This window comes from Heteronotia binoei, chromosome 1, assembly GCF_032191835.1.
Source record: "Heteronotia binoei isolate CCM8104 ecotype False Entrance Well chromosome 1, APGP_CSIRO_Hbin_v1, whole genome shotgun sequence".
Taxonomy (NCBI): Eukaryota; Metazoa; Chordata; class Lepidosauria; order Squamata; family Gekkonidae; genus Heteronotia; species Heteronotia binoei.
In genome coordinates, this window is record NC_083223.1 from 162,966,404 (window position 1) to 162,984,173 (window position 17,770).

Below are 17,770 nucleotides of genomic sequence, written 5' to 3' on the forward strand. Positions count from 1 at the left end.
TTCCTTTCCTTCCTTTCCTTCCTTCCTTCCTTCCTTCCTTCCTTCCTTCCTTCCTTCCTTCCTTCCTTCCTTCCTTCCTTCCTTCCTTCCTTCCTTCCTTCCTTCCTTCCTTCCTTCCTTCCTTCCTTCCTTCCTTCCTTCCTTCTAAAGGAATGGTTCAGAAAGTCATTTTGATAGAATGGGGCTATGGACCACACTACTAATAATCCCATTTCTTGTGATGTTTAAGATGTCAGGTAGCTTCTGACTTCGAATTTCATCTACTTGTGACTAGTTCCAGATTTCTGCAATCCTAGTCTTGGTATACTGTTTATGAGATGTCTCCTAATCCTATTGATTGTACTGATTTACATTATGTAATCCAATGTATGTAATGAATCTGAGGAAGTGCACCTTGAATAAAACTTTTTTGGTCTTAAAGGTGCCACTGGACTCAAATTTTGTTGCTTCAGACCAACATGGCTACCTGCCTGAATTTATCATGCAATCCACTTTGAGAAAATCAGACTATAAATAACATACATAAAAATATTTTTCCTTCTTAGTAAATAATGTTGGCTTAAAGTATTCATGTTTAATATTTAATTCTTTCTACTTATGAAAATGTTTAGTGAGATTTCTGTTACTGCAAAACAATAATTAAAAAGTTCTTTACTGCATGATATGGGGAAAAATGAGTTATCCTAGGAAACATGGTTGTAACTATGTGGGGGACGATAGAATCTCATTGAATTAAGAGTTTCAGTGTACTACTAAGGACTTTTCTTCCTTAATCCTCGCATTTCTTAAGGCAAATCTCATGTAAATGTCTTCAAGTGAGTAGTGCACAGACAGTGCCTACTGGGTTTAACATCAAGGATGCTGGCACCACATTGTTTTGATTGTTTTAATTATTGAATGTTAAATTTTATAACAGTGTTGTGGATTTTAATTGTCTGTTATGGTTTTATGTTGTAAGCTGCCCTGAGCCTGCTTTGGTGGGGAGAGTGAGATATAAATCAAATAAAGTAAAGTAACCAAAACTGAAATAAGTCAAATGTTTGTACACATGCAGCAAAAAATACTGTAAAAAACAGCTTTATATGTAAAAAGTTTAAAAGAAAAAAAGAATCACTAGGGGGCAAACCCAGTATTCTTTTTAGACTCTTCTGTTTTGGGTAAGAAGAGAGTTTACAAATTGCATCTACAAAGGGTAGATTATTTAAAATTTAGACCAATTCATTTGTAGTCTACAGAAATAAATTACACCTTTGGCCACCAGCACTACCACTACTTGGGCCTCCATAACCAGTACTGGTTTCAGAGGTTCCTCAAACTCTGTTTATAAGTAGAAATGTAGCCTATCTACAACAGATTGTATATCTCCTCTCATATAATCTGACATACTAGTTATCAGCATCTCTGTTGTCTAGATTACATTTCAGACTATTCACACATACATATACACACCATCACTAAAACACTGAATCAGGACTAGGGTTGCCAAGTCTAACCCAGAAAATACCTGGGGACTTAGGGGGTGGAGCCAGAAAACTTTCCCATCCCCTAAAATAAATAAAAATAAAGCAGTGCAATTCCCCTGCATACAGTCTTCATTTCCTCATCTCCCACCACTTCCACTCTCTCTCTCTCACTCACTCACACACACACACAAAGCAGCCAAAATAAACATGGTTTGGAAGCACACACTTTGTGGTCTTACTGGGGCAATTTACTCACCATGGGAGTTGTTGAATTCTGTTGTATACGCAACCAAATTCTTCAGATAGATAGATAGATAATTTTATTTGTATCCCGCCCTCCCCGCCGGAGCAGGCTCAGGGCGGCTAACAGCATTATATAAAAACAAAGTTACATCCAACATTTAAAAATTCTAATGAATTTAAAATTAATCAATTAATTAAATTAAATTAATAAAAGTGCTATTGCTATTCGTTCTTTTGTGGTGGCGGTTATCCTTAGCAGCTTCTTTCTTCAGCGAAGGCCAGTCTGAAGAGGAAGGTCTTGCAGGCCCTGCGGAATTGTTCAAGGTCCCGCAGGGCCCGCATTTCCTCTGGGAGTTGGTTCCATAGGCTCGGGGCTACAGAGGAGAAGGCCCGATTGCGGGTGCATTGCAGCTTCACCTCTCTTGGTCCGGGGGTGGTCAGCAAGTTTTTTCCAGCTGACCTCAGTGCTCTCTGGGGTTCATATGGGGAGAGACGGTCCCTAAAGTAGACAGGTCCTCGACCATATAGGGCTTTAAAGGTAATGACCAGCACTTTGTAACAAACCCGGTATATAACTGGCAGCCAGTGCAGCTCGCGCAGCCCAGGCTGTATGTGCTCCAATTTAGGGAGCCCCAGCAACAGTCTGGCGGCTGCGTTCTGCACCAGCTGCAGCTTCCGGGTTCGGTACAGAGGCAGCCCCATGTAGAGGGCATTACAGTAATCCAGCCTCGAGGTGACCGTTGCGTGAAGTACCGTTGCCAGATCTTGGCGCTCTAGGAAGGGAGCCAACTGCCTTGCCCGCCTTAGGTAGAAAAAGGCTGACTTGGCAGTGGCTGCAATCTGAGCCTCCATTGATAATGAAGGCTCCAGTAAAACTCCCAGACTCCTAACCCGGTGCGCCGCTTTCAACGGCGCCCCGTCGAAGACCGGAAGAGGTATTTCCCCTTCCCAGGCGCCCCGACCCAGGCAAAGGACTTCTGTCTTCGCTGGATTCAATTTCAGCCCGCTCCCCCTCAACCATGTTGCCATATCCTGCAAGGCCCGGTCTAAATTCTCAGGGACGCAGTCAGGCCGGCTGTCCATCAGTAAGTAGAGTTGGGTGTCATCTGCATATTGATGGCACCCAAGTCCGTATCTCCTGGCAATCTGGGCAAGAGGGCGCATATAGATATTGAATAACATTGGTGAGAGAACTGCCCCCTGAGGCACTCCACAATCCAGTGTGCGCCTCCGGGACCGCTCGCCACCAATTGCCACCCTTTGTCCCCGATCCTCGAGGAAGGAGGAGAGCCATTGTAAGGCAGACCCCCTCACCCCTATATCGGCGAGGCGGCGGGTCAGTAGCCGATGGTCGACCGTGTCGAACGCGGCTGACAGATCTAACAACATCAGCACCGCCACACCGCCCCGATCCAGGTGCCGTTGGAGATCATCCATCAGGGCGACCAGTACTGTCTCCGTCCCATAACCTGGGTGAAAGCCGCACTGGCAAGGGTCTAGGATGGAAGCGTCATCCAGAAAGCTCTGCAACTGCGACGCCACTGCCCTCTCTATTATTTTACCTAAAAACGGTAAATTAGAGACCGGTCGGTAGTTTGCCAATTCGGCCGGGTCTGCTGTACTTTTCTTCAAGAGGGGTCGGGCCAAGGCCTCTTTCAGGGATGATGGAAAGCGCCCCTCTGAGAGGGATCTATTTATGATGTCCCGTAAAGGACATTCAAGCTCCCTCCGGCAGGATTTAATTAGCCAGGAGGGGCATGGGTCCAAATCGCAAGTTGTAGGGTGCGCAGAGGAGAGAATTCCGTCAACTTCCTCCAGGCTGAGCGGGTCGAAATGATCCAGGGTTAGATCAGAAGACAGGCATGGGGCCTCGGGCTCATGTACTGTATCTAAGGTGATGGGCAGGTCCTGGTGGAGCGACGTGATTTTGTCTGCAAAAAATTTCGCAAAAGCCTCACAGCCTATTTCTAATTCTCTAGCGTTTTGTCTGCCCCGGGGCAGTGTAGTTAAATGTCCAATTATTTTAAACAATTGTGCCGGGCGCGAATTTGCAGACGCAATCTTGGCCGCGAAGTACTTCTTCTTCGCGGCCTTGACTGCCATCTCATACGACCTCATAAACGTTCTGTAGGATGTTCTCGCCGCTTCGCCACAAGTGCGCCGCCACTGCCTCTCTAGTCGTCGGAGTCCTTGTTTCAGCCGGCGTAGCTCCGGGGTATACCAGGGAGCCAGCCTTGAACGAGGACGCAGAGGACGTCGGGGTGCGATCTCATTGATTGCCCCAGATAGCCGGTCTTGCCAGGCCTCAACCAGGGTGTCAAGGGAATCGCAAGGGGGCCAAGGATCCCGAAGAGCCGTTTGGAACCGTTCCGGGTCCATCAGGCTCCGCGGGCGAGCCAAAATAGGCTCTCCGCCCTTACAGGGTTGTGGTAGCGTCTCCATACGAGCCTTGAGGGCTAAGTGATCCGACCATGGTATCGCCTCCGTTGCGATTTCGTTCACTTTAATCCCGGCCGCAAAGATTAGGTCTAATGTGTGCCCAGCCTGATGCGTGGGAGTCGTAACAAATTGGGAGAGTCCCAGTGTCACCGTGGAAGACACTAGGTCCATCGCCTGAGTGGAAGCCGCGTCATCGGCGTGGACATTGAAGTCACCCAGGACCAGAAGCCCTGGGTACTCCAACGCCCAGCCGGACACCGCGTCCATCAGGGATGGTAAGGCGCTGGCCGGTGCGTTAGGCGGACGGTACACCAGCCAGATCGCCAACCTCTCCCCGACATCCAACGCAAGGCCGACACATTCAACACCGTCGATCTTTGGGGCCGGGAGGGCCCGAAAGGAGTAAGCCTCCCGTATGAATACCGCCACCCCGCCTGCTAATCCGCGACTGGTGGAAGACCGAGTAGGAAGACGAGGGAAAACAGAGGTTCTATTTCACTCGTTACTCTCTATTTTACTGTGCAAACAACTTCTGAAGGGACTGTAAAACAAATGGACGGAGTGGGAAGCTTCCCTTCCCTTTCTCACAACAGCCATGTTGTTCTGCAGGTTTGCCCCACCCCCATTCAGCCTGGCTTCAGAGATTTAAAGGCACACACATTTTTCAAAAAGCAAGCTGTTCCCAAGCATCAGCTAAGCCTTCAGAGGTGGAAATGCACATGGTGGTTGGGGTGGGGCTTCCCCCTGCTGGCCAGCTGGCTGGGGGCGGGAAGGAGCCTGCAAAACCAGGGGATCCTCTGCTGGACCTAATCAGGACCTTATCTGCCACCCAAACATGGATGACTCAAATCCTTGAATAAGCTCACTCACCCATTTATTGAAGATGTTAAACAGCATGGGGTACAAGATGGAACCTTGGGACAACCTAAAAGCCAACAGTCATGGGATGGAGCAGCAGTATCCCAGCATCACCTTCTGAGAGTTGATTGCCAAAAAATCCTGGAACCATTGCCAAACTGAGTACCCCCTTGGTCTATCTCAGAAACCCAGAAGAAGTCCAGGCTTGGTGGTATTAAATGCCACTGAAAGACCTTGGAATATCATCAGGGTTGTATTTTCTGCATCCTCCTTCTGATGTGGGCTAGGGTCACAGTGACCAAGAATCATGTCCCCAAACCAAGCCAGAAACCAAATATGCTTCTATCTGCCCTGTGTAGTGGCATGGCAAGACTTGGCATTCCCAATCCTTTCTCGGGGGCAGTGGAATATATATAAATTTGAAAAATAAATTTAAAAAATTGCACACAATTTTTCACTTATGTGAAAGTGAAGAGAGAGACTGAGACAAGCTGGAAAAGTTCTACTTGTTCATTAGAGTTCCCATCATTAGAATGAGTGCTTTTTTAATAACGACTTTAAGGTTCTTATTTGTTACCTAAATGTATACACTTACACATTACATGTATTTATACAAGTCTATTGGGTGTGAGAAATTTGATGCCTTTTTAGTAGATTCCCTTTTTAAAGCCACATTTGTTAAAAATAACTGTAAAGATCAATCAGCTTGATGAGGAAAGAAAATCATGCCGACCTAGAATAAATAACCAGTGTATGAACAAATGAAGCTGCCTTATACTGAATCAGACCCTTGGTCCATCAAAGTCAGTATTGTCTACTCAGACTGGAGCTGAGGTTTTTCATGCCTATTTGCCTGGACCCTTTTTAGTTGGAGATGCCAGGGATTGAACCTGGGACCTTCTGCTTACCAAGCAGATGCTCTACCACTGAGCAACCATTCCTCCCCAAGGTATGAGCCGAAGGTTACCTATAACTCAGTACCACCTTGGGGCCATTTTGCACATTATGCAGAGGAAAATCTATGTTTGCCACCTGTATACGTGGAATGGGGCATTTCATCCAATTGCAGCTGTCTAATGAATATGTCATACTATCTCAATGATGCATGTTTGCAAATGTACATCTGTAGTATTTACTCCTTATTTAATTAAATAATTTCTATTTGGAGTATGCATAAAGAGCAGTGTGTAAGATGGCTGTCATGACATGGGTGATTTGCACAGTGAAGTAAGGTTTTGTAAGCTTGAAGGGCAGTGAGTGGCAGTGAAAAGAAATGTTAAAGCTCCCCTCTGTGTGTGTTCTGCTTTATGGTCAGGAAAATTTTTAAGGTGAGGGGAAATATTCTAGAGATGTAAAAGATAGGAAGAGCTATGGCGGGGGGTGGAGTTTGTGGGAGCCTCCTATGAAATAAACCTCCTATGAAATATTTTCTCTTTTAGAATGAGTGACATGCTTCTTACAGCAAAATGGAAAGGACAGAATTCTCCCCCTCCCCCCCATTTTTCCAGTGGGGGAAAAAAAAACTAAGAAATCACAGGAGAGCACCATTGGGGAAGGGGGGGGGCAATCTCTATTTAAACAAGAAAAATCTTGACTTATACTCTTTCTAAATGTACAGGATGAAAAAGTCTGAAGACTTCCTCAGTTTTTCTGACTTGGAAATTTTGGGGAACACTGGAAACAAAAACCCTCTTATGCTGTAGACGTATGTAACATATACAACATAGACATACACAACTGTAGAGATATGCAACATTTTCTGGACTACTTTTTAAAAAATGTAACCAAGTTTGACAAAAAATAATATGCCATGATGTGTTTAATGATAATACTTTTTCAAGAGTTCAGTTTTTTCAATGTTATAAAGTTTAGCTTAATATCCAAACATGCTAGTAATATTGTGACTCTAAGAGAGAATTTCTGTTCAGATAATACATTTTTATTCATTTACTACAGAATTTGTTTTCTGCCTTCAGTGTTTACTTTCCCCCTACTCAGATGGCAAAAATTAAAGATAATGTGCTATGATAGCATAGAAAACAGCAGTTTGCAACTCAAATTTTCGGTATACTTGCAATTTTTCTTATAGAAAATGAAGATATTTATATTTCTAAATTCCATAGATATAACAACTAGTACTATTTTATATGTTATCTAAATTATAGATGATATATGTTTCTATTGTTTTATCAGTAAAAGTAATTTAGGTTTGACGGGAAAGTAAGTATTGCATATATTTCATTTCTCCCCTAATTTCTTTCCCCTCTCACCAGAACATAATGGAGCAGGGAAACACAGTTTGCCCTGTGGCTTCATTTTTTTGGGAAACTTCTCTAGTCTTCCCCAAGGACTTTTTCATTCGATTTTTTTCCAAAGGAAAAACTGGAAACTTTGGAGAACTCTGGAACAAGAATAACTGTATGTAATATTGTATTTTTTTTGAGTAAAATGTTTTAAAGAAAACTTTTAATCACTCAGAATGAGTTAGTAAGAATATATTTGTGTAAAACAAGTTTAGATAATGAATATATTTATGTAAAACAAGTTTAGATAATGATAATTCCTGCATATGCTGTAGACATAGCTGATATTTTCAAGGATATGCTAATTTAAATACGTCAAATTCTGTCCACAATTAATACACTATTGAACACTATTGAAGATTTAAATATTCTAGCAAACAAGGTATTATACCTATTGCAATTGTATAAGGCTCTTTCTGTACAAATAATATGTTTAATTTTGTTTATTACTATGTGACTTCTATTTTCACCCCACCCCCATATTTTCTGCCCCTCTAATGGGAAAAACTAAGATCTGCAAGAGTACAGCAGCTTGTGCCCCCCTGTCTTACATTGGCTATGTTCACAATTTTGCTTGTAGAAAATAAAGGCATGTTTTACTTTTAAATATAATAAACTGCTTAATTTTATATACCAGTTTAATTAAAAATGATACATTATATGTTTTAACTCAATAAAACAAGTATAGGTTTGATAAGACAGCATTGCATAAATTCGTATTCTTTTCAACATATCATCCCCCCCCCCCCCCCAAATGGGGAAAACTAGTTTTACCATTTCTGGAAATTGTACATCTCTAGTCTGCTTCCAAACAAAACAAAACAAAGAAAGAGTCCTTCCTTCTCCCTGGCTTCTTTTATATAGCCAAAGCAAATAACAGAAATTCAGCGCTTTCCTAGAAAAAAAGGAACTTCTTATTCATTTAGAACATAAGAACAAGAAAACAAATAGAGATTTTTTTAAAAAAAATCCTGACTTTGAACTACAGTCACTGAATGGAATTAATTTCTACTAGTGTCCTTAGATACAAGTTTTCCCATTAAATCCCATTTTTGCTGAGGATAATGTGAGATAAAAGCTGAGGATAACGTTCAATGTTCTAATATAGCATTTCATTCATTCTTTTGTATCCACATAACCAAAAGTGGCTTACATCATTCCCTAAGCTCCATTATATTCTTCACAAGTGTGCTTCAGTCCATGGAGGAGCAACAGATCTTTCTCTCTCTCTCTCTCACTCTCACTCTCACACTCACTCACACTCCCCCCCCCCTCAAGGTGCTAAAGCTCATCTTTCACAATGTTTATATTCTTCTTACAGGTGATTTCCTGAATAGCTCTTCACCAAATCCTGCCTTCTTTTGGGAAAGTACTTAACTGACTACTTCTTTCAGGCCTCCCCACAATGATCTCAGATCCAAGTGAGCACCTGTGACTTAATCGGCTGCCTGTCTGTTGAGGCACCAGTTTAGTGTTAATATTAATCCTGTGATTTTAGATGAATTTTAACTTGTTGATTTGTGGATTCTGTGATGGAACCTGCTTGCAGGGAAGGCAAATAGAATTAAATAAATAAATAGTGCAGTTTGTTTGGCTTCAGTAGTGTAAATTGCATGTGATTTTTTTTTTTGTATCTGCAATATTAGTAACATGAAAATAGATCCAGTGTCTAATGTTAACTTTGTGTTTTACCACAAAGGTAACATTTCCCATGTTATACTGAGCCTTGAAATCATCTGCTAGGCATATAGGCTCAGCGCTTCTCCAGAAGAAGGAATGCTCCAACATCAGTCCTCAATTGTTCGAAAGAACAAGGCCTAATTCAAATGAAATGTCTTATTTACTTTGTGTTTGAAGAGGATAAGGATTAGATGTAAGAGAACCAAATTCCATGATCCAAGTTTTGAAGAATTTTGGATCTGCATTTTGGCTGTAGCTGATGTTGAGGAGAGCAGTACTAACAAAGAAGAAACCATTAAACAGCTGAATGCTTCTATCATAAAATTCCTTAAGACATATGTTAACACTAAACAATCTCCCCATATGTTTCCCAACCCAGTATAACTGGAATTCTACCAGTGAATTCAGTGGGTTATTTCAGATTAAGTGGGTTCAGGAATATTTCCGCAGTTACACCAGAAAATAACTAGTCAGAGGAATCAAATTAAGAGTCGATTAACAGTCACAGGGCTTTTTTTGTAGCAGGCACTCCTTTGCATCTTAGGCCACACACCCCTGATGTAGCCAATCCTCCTGGAGCTTACAGGGCTCTTAGTACATGGCCTACTGTAAGCCCTTGGAGGACTGGCTACATGAAGGGGGTGTAGCCTAATATGCAAAGGAGTTCCTGCTACAAAAAAAGCCCTGAGCAGTCATATTCCTTTTTATGATTGTAGATGTGGGCACCTGGCTGTAAGAAGAAAAACTACATGAGTTTGTTCCAAACACAGTTCAGCATAAGAGGGTTTTTGTTTCCAGTGTTCCCAAAAAGTCATGGACCAAAGTATTTTAAGGCTTTCTAACCTTCACGTGAACTGCTTAGTAATGAAGGTGATCTGCTAATGCTTTTATCCATGCTGTCATTCACCTACTATCAGAAGTAAGGCAGGAAAAAGAATCTTTTCAGTAACGGTGGTGCCCTGAGTAGGGCTGCCAACCTCTAGGTGACGGAAAGAACACTGTACAATATACACTCAAGAAATATGCTTACATACAACAATTTAATAAATATGTTCACCACACGATATATTCATCATTCTATTGGCAATATACTCAAGCATATCCTTCATACATACAACAAGCATCCAAAATACATAGTCATATAGTTTTCTGTCAGTGCAATCATATGCATTTCTAAAAGAGACAGTCCTCCAACTGAACTAATACAAAATGTCATTCCAGCCAACACTCATATAACGATGTTGATAGCTGGTAAACTGTCTTCTAAGGGGAGGGACGGTGGCTCAATGGTAGAGCATCTGCTTGGGAAGCAGAAGGTCCCAGGTTCAATCCCCAGCATCTCCAAAAAAGGGTCCAGGCAAATAGGTGTGAAAAACCTCAGCTTGAGGCCCTGGAGAGCCGCTGCCAGTCTGAGAAGACAATACTGACTTCAATGGACCAAAGGTCTGATTCAGTATAAGGCAGCTTCATATGTTCATATGTTCTATAGAAAAACGAACCATTTTGTACCTTCAGCCCTTGCAGTTGTCCTATGCTAAAAACCACAGGGCAGTTCTCTAGCAAAAGAATAGGAGGTTTTGGGAAGACACTGCTTGCCTCTGAGCATCCACAGAGTGAAATTCTGAAATTTTTCAGAACATCCCCTTCTGCCTCTTGGATCAAAACGGAATTGATTAGAAACTGACTCCAAATTCCTATAAAGATGACAAGAAACAGATTACTGAATGGGTGGTGGTGGTGGGGGGAGAAATTGGGTAAAGAGGAATTAAGAGGATTTCTCATAATAGTCCTATTCTTTTCCATTGTGCTATCTCATTTAGCTGCATGTGTAGACCAGGCCTATAACAGCTGGTGAGAAGAAGGTACTCCAGCGCAGTCAGAAGTTGCATATGGAGTGCAGGAGGCTAATCAGTCAAGAATGCAAAAGACCCACAATGGCTCCAATTGCATATTTTCACTTCTCTGGACAGTACAAAAATGGTTTCTACAGATATTTCTATTAACTGAGCTACCATTCCCACCATGGTACCCCTGGGAAAACTTTCTTGGTTGTGCAAATGTTGAAGATGTAACCAGGAAATGCAGGAGAATGGGTTTGGGAAAGCAGGAAGATGAAACTAGCCAGGGAGAACAGGCAAAGCATAACAAATTATAAACAGTGTTGTTTGTCATAACTGCACAGTTTTGCAGTGTGGCAGGAGTCCCATGACAGCTTTATAAAATATTGGCTACATCTGGTAGTGCTTTAATAGGTACAGCAAAAAGACTGAGAACTAGTAATGATTAAGTTAATGTCAGTAGATTACTTACAGTGGAATCCTAGGAGTAATTTCCTATGAATGTCCCCATTTAATTAAGTGGAGTTTACTTCTCTGTAGACTAGTTTAGGATTGCTTTCTTAAATATTAAGAATACAACCTGGACTAAATTCAGTACTTTTTAAGTCACATTGGAAAAAACTTGAGCACACGTTTAGCTCCCCTCAACCTCCCCCTGTTTCTCCTTGGCTGGTTTGTATCCTAAGGGTTCAGATCTTATTGCAGCTAGTGGTGCCATTCCCATAAACTATTCTAGATTGCATCACAGATTGGACCATTTTGTAAACAAAGATTCATTTCTGGGAAGTATTTGTCAATAGTGTTTCCCATTCACATATCAGCCACTCTTTGTGTCATTGTTTTGTGGATATATGAGGTTGGAAGAAAAAAAACACTAGCTACTGGAAGACACTCCTAAAAAGGCCCTACTGAATCACTGAACATAAGCATAGGACTAAATGCTCCACCGAATCTCCTCTGGTTGGCAGAAGTTTTCAATAATTGACTGGAAGAATTGATGCCTGTATTTTTAAAATGAATCTAATTAAAATGGTTGAAGGACATAGTTAATTAGATTCATAATCAGATATATTTTCCTTAAAAAAAAAAACTCCTTTCACCCCAGGTTACAATTAACATGTTCCGGTGTATATTTTTGTGTTAGCTTTTGAGAAGTATTAAAAACTTGCACTGTGGAAAATGCATCCACAGTAATGTGCATACTATTATATTTACTGTGTGTGTGTGTGTCGTTCCAAACAGGCAATGGTAGTAGTATGCCTGAGATCCCAAGGCATGCCTGAAGATTTCATCATGTCCAATAAGATTTTGAATTTTTCTCCTGACTGTGCTACATCACAAACTGATTTTGAAAGCCCCTTTAGGTTCAAAAGGTTTTGATGGAGATACAGTGTGTCACAGAAGTGAATACACCCCCTCGCATTTTGTAAATATTTAAGTATATCTTTTCATGTGGCAACACTGAAGAAATGACATTTGGCTACAATGTAAAGTCGTGAGTCTACAGCTTGTATAACAGTGTAAATGTGCTGTCTCCTCAAAATTACGCAACACACAGCCATTAATGTCTAAACTGCTGGCAACAAAAGTGAGTAAACCCCGAAGTAATAATGTCCAAATGGGGCCCAAAGTGTTTTGTGTGGCCACCATTATTTTCCTGCACTGCCGTAACCCTCTTGGGCATAGAGTTCACCAGAGCTTCACAGGTTGCCACTGGAGTCCTCTTCCACACCTCCATGACAACGTCCCATAGCTAGAGGATGTTAGAGACTTAGGGTGGCCAGACCGTCCCGGGCAGCCGGGAATGTCCCGGTTCTGGCCCCCTATTCCCGCCTCCCGGGCTGGCTATACCGGGACCATTAGGGGTCCCGGTTTAGCCAGCCCCGGAGGCGGTGGGCTGCCTTCCCCGCCCGCGCGCGGGGCCCGGCGGCGGTTGCAGACGCCTCTCCGCGGCCTCCGCTGGTCGCTGGAGGCCCTCCAGAGACTCTGGAGGGCCTCCGGCGACCAGCGCCGACTAGCGGAGGCCTCTTCGCGGCCTCCAGCGACCAGCGGAGGCCGCGGAGGCGCCGGAGCTGGTCCCAGGAGGTCCTCCAGAGACTCTGGAGGGCCTCCGGTGACCAGCGCCGACCAGCGGAGGCCTCTCCGTGGCCTCCGCTGGACGCTGGAGGCCCTCCAGAGACTCTGGAGGGCCTCCAGCCACCAGCGGAGGCCGTAGAGAGGCCGCGGAGGCGCCGGCGCTGGTCCTGGGAGGCCCTCCAGAGACTCTGGAGGGCCTCCGGCGACCAGCGCCGACCAGCGGAGAGGCCGCGGAGGCGCCGGCGCTGGTTCCGGGAGGCCCTCCAGAGACCAGCGCCGGCCTCTCCGCCACCTCCCCGGCCTCCGCAGCCACCGCCGGCCCCGCCAGCAGCACCAGCAGGCCGGAGGAGAGGCCGCCACCCGCCCTGGAACAAGGTAAGTAAGCAGGGAGGGGGGGCTGCTGGCGGGAGGGGGCGGCCGGCCTTCCTTCCCTCCCTCCCTCCTTCCCCTCCCTCCTTCCTTTCTTCCCTTCCTCCCTCCTCCCTTCCTTCCTTTCTTCCTTCCCTCCCTCCCTCCTCCCTTCCTTCCTTCCCTCCCTCCCTCCTCCCTTCCTTCCTTTCTTCCTTCCCTCCCTCCCTTCCTTCCTTCCCTCCTTCCCTCCCTCCTTCCTTGTGGACATGTGGACAAAGGAGACCCGATAGATGTTGTTTATCTTGACTTCCAGAAAGCTTTTGATAAAGTTCCTCATCAAAGGCTCCTTAGAAAGCTTGAGAGTCATGGAGTAAAAGGACAGGTCCTCTTGTGGATCAAAAACTGGCTGAGTAATAGGAAGCAGAGAGTGAGTATAAATGGGCAGTCTTCGCAGTGGAGGACGGTAAGCAGTGGGGTGCCACAGGGCTCGGTACTGGGTCCCATCCTCTTTAACTTGTTCATAAATGATTTAGAGTTGGGAGTGAGCAGTGAAGTGGCCAAATTTGCGGATGACACTAAATTGTTCAGGGTGGTGAGAACCAGAGAGGATTGTGAGGAACTCCAAAGGGATCTGTTGAGGCTGGGTGAGTGGGCGTCAACGTGGCAGATGTGGTTCAATGTGGCCAAGTGCAAAGTAATGCACATTGGGGCCAAGAATCCCAGCTACAAATACAAGTTGATGGGGTGTGAACTGGCAGAGACAGACCAAGAGAGAGATCTTGGGGTCATGGTAGATAATTCACTGAAAATGTCAAGACAGTGTGCGTTTGCAATAAAAAAGGCCAACGCCATGCTGGGAATTATTAGGAAGGGAATTGAAAACAAATCAGCCAGTATCATAATGCCTCTGTATAAATCGATGGTGCGGTCTCATTTGGAGTACTGTGTGCAGTTCTGGTCGCCGCACTCAAAAAGGATATTATAGCATTGGAGAAAGTTCAGAAAAGGGCAACTAAAATGATTAAAGGGCTGGAACACCTTCCCTGTGAAGAAAGGTTGAAACGCTTAGGGCTCTTTAGCTTGGAGAAACGTCGACTGAGGGGTGACATGATAGAAGTTTACAAGATAATGCATGGGATGGAGAAAGTAGAGAAAGAAGTACTTTTCTCCCTTTCTCACAATACAAGAACTCGTGGGCATTCGATGAAATTGCTGAGCAGACAGGTTAAAACGGATAAAAGGAAGTACTTTTTCACCCAAAGGGTGATTAGGTAGGTAGGTAGGTAGGTAATTTTATTTATATCCCGCCCTCCCCGCCGGAGCAGGCTCAGGGCGGCTAACAACATCATTCAGTTTCCCTTATACAAAAGACAGGTTACATTAACATTAAACATTAAAAATTCTGATAGGTTTAAAATCACTTAATTAAGTTGATAAAAGTGCTAATGCTAGTTGTGCTTTTATAATGGCGGTAGTCATTAGCAATTTCTTTCTTCGTCAGCGAAAGCCAGTCGGAAGAGGAAGGTCTTGCAGGCCCTGCGGAATTGTTCAAGGTCCCGCAGGGCCCGCATTTCCTCTGGAAGTTGGTTCCATAGGTTCGGGGCTGCAGAGGAGAAGGCCCGGTTACGGGTACATTGCAGCTTCACCTCTTTCGGTCCGGGGGTGGTCAACAAGTTTTTTCCAGCTGACCTCAGTGCTCTCTGGGGTTCGTATGGGGAGAGACGGTCCCTAAGGTAGACAGGTCCTCGACCATATAGGGCTTTAAAGGTAATGACCAGCACTTTGTAACGAACCCGGTATGTAACTGGCAGCCAGTGCAGCTCGCGCAGCCCAGGCTGTATGTGCTCCCATTTAGGGAGCCCCAACAACAGTCTGGCCGCTGCGTTCTGCACCAGCTGCAGCTTCCGGGTTCGGTACAGAGGCAGCCCCATGTAGAGGGCATTACAGTAATCCAGTCTCGAGGTGACCGTTGCGTGAAGTACCGTTGCCAGGTCTTGGCGCTCTAGGAAGGGAGCCAACTGCCTTGCCCGCCTCAGGTGAAAAAAGGCTGACTTGGAAGTGGCTGCAATCTGGGCCTCCATTGATAAAGAAGGCTCCAGTAAAACTCCCAGACTCCTGACCCGGTGCGCCGCTTTCAGTGGCGCCCCGTCGAAGACCGGGAGAGGTATTTCCCCTTCCCGGGCGCCCCGACCCAGACAAAGGACTTCTGTCTTCGCTGGATTCAATTTCAGCCCGCTCCCCCTCAACCACATTGCCATGTCCTGCAAGGCCCGGTCTAAATTTTCAGGGACGCAGCCAGGCCGGCCGTCCATCAGCAGATAGAGTTGGGTGTCATCTGCATATTGGTGGCACCCAAGTCCATATCTCCTGGCAATCTGGGCAAGAGGGCGCATATAGATATTGAATAATATTGGTGAGAGAACTGCCCCTTGAGGCACTCCACAATCCAGTGTGTGCCTCCGGGACCGCTCACCACCAATTGCCACCCTTTGTCCCCGATTCTCGAGGAAGGAGGAGAGCCATTGTAGGGCAGACCCCCTCACCCCTATATCGGCGAGGCGGTGGGTCAGTAGCCGATGGTCGACCGTGTCGAACGCGGCCGACAGATCTAACAGCATCAGCACCGCCGCACCGCCCCGATCCAGATGCCGTTGGAGATCATCTACCAGGGCGGAACATGTGGAATTCACTGCCACAGGAGGTGGTGGCGTCCACAAGCATAGCCACCTTCAAGAAGGGGTTAGATAAAAATATGGAGCAGAGGTCCATCAGTGGCTATTAGCCACAGTGTGTGTGTGTGTGTGTGTAGGAAAAATTTTGGCCACTGTGTGACACAGAGTGTTGGACTGGATGGGCCATTGGCCTGATCTAACATGGCTTCTCTTATGTTCTTATGTTCCTTCCTTCCTTCCCTCCTTCCCTCCCTCCCTCCTCCCTTCCTTCCCTCCCTCCTTCCTCCCTCCCTCCCTCCTTCCTTTCTTCCTTCCTTCCCTCCTTCCTTCCCTCCCTCCTCCCTTCCTTCCTTCCTTCCTTCCTTCCTTCCCTCCCTCCCTCCTCCCTTCCTCCCTCCCACCTTCCTTCCTTCCTTTCTTCCTTCCTTCCCTCCCCTTCCTCCCTTCCTTTCTTCCTTCCCTCCTTCCCTCCCTCCCTCCTCCCTTCCTTCCCTCCTCCCTCCCTTCCTTCCCTCCTTCCTTCCCTCCCTCCCTTCCTTCCTTCCCTCCCTCCTTCCTCCCTTCCTCCCTTCCTTCCCTCCCTCCTTCCCTCCTTCCCTCCCTTCCTCCCTTCCTTCCTTCCCTCCTTCCTTCCCTCCCTCCCTCCTTCCTTCCTTCCTTCCCTCCCTCCCTCCTCCCTTCCTTCCCTCCCTCCTTCCTCCCTCCCTCCCTCCCTCCTTCCTTTCTTCCTCCCTTCCTTCCCTCCCTCCCTCCTTCCTCCCTCCCTCCCTCCCTCTGGCCACCCCTGGAGTAGACAATACTGACTTTGGTGGACCCAAGCACTGATTCAGTGTAAGGGAGCTTTGTGTTTGTGACTGGACTAGACAATACTGACTTTGGTGGACCCAAGCACTGATTCAGTGTAAGGGAGCTTTGTGTTTGTGACTGGACTAGACAATACTGACTTTGGTGGACCCAAGCACTGATTCAGTGTAAGGGAGCTTTGTGTTTGTGACTGGACTAGACAATACTGACTTTGGTGGACCCAAGCACTGATTCAGTGTAAGGGAGCTTTGTGTTTGTGACTGGACTAGACAATACTGACTTTCGTGGACCCAAGCACTGATTCAGTGTAAGGGAGCTTTGTGTTTGTGACTGGACTAGACAATACTGACTTTCGTGGACCCAAGCACTGATTCAGTGTAAGGAAGCTTTGTGTTTGTGACTGGACTAGACAATACTGACTTTCGTGGACCCAAGCACTGATTCAGTGTAAGGGAGCTTTGTGTTTGTGACTGGACTAGACAATACTGACTTTCGTGGACCCAAGCACTGATTCAGTGTAAGGGAGCTTTGTGTTTGTGACTGGACTAGACAATACTGACTTTCGTGGACCCAAGCACTGATTCAGTGTAAGGGAGCTTTGTGTTTGTGACTGGACTAGACAATACTGACTTCAGCGGCACGCTGAAGCAGCCTGTCGGTCACTTCCGGGTTCCTGTCCTGCATCTCGACCTGTGTTATTAGTGACAGGCTGCTTCGGCGTGCCACTGCGCCGGCCCCCTGGGTCCCACAACGATGGGACCGATGCCACAGGGACGGGCTCGAAACACTCTATAACCCCTGAAAAGAACAGCAGTCTAGCTCGCTTCCCCCGAGCCCTGCCGCCATAAGCCTCAAGGGGGCTCATTTTGCGGCATCTCCCGGCGGGAGGGTGGCACCTGCACGGGACACATATCAAATGAAAGAGGGGGCGCAGGGCTATCAGAAACAGCTGGCGGAGGGAGTCGGGAGACCACCCCACTGGGGGATCCACACCCCGAAAGTGATGAAGGTGGCGCAGATAGAGCCAACAGAGCAAACAGGAC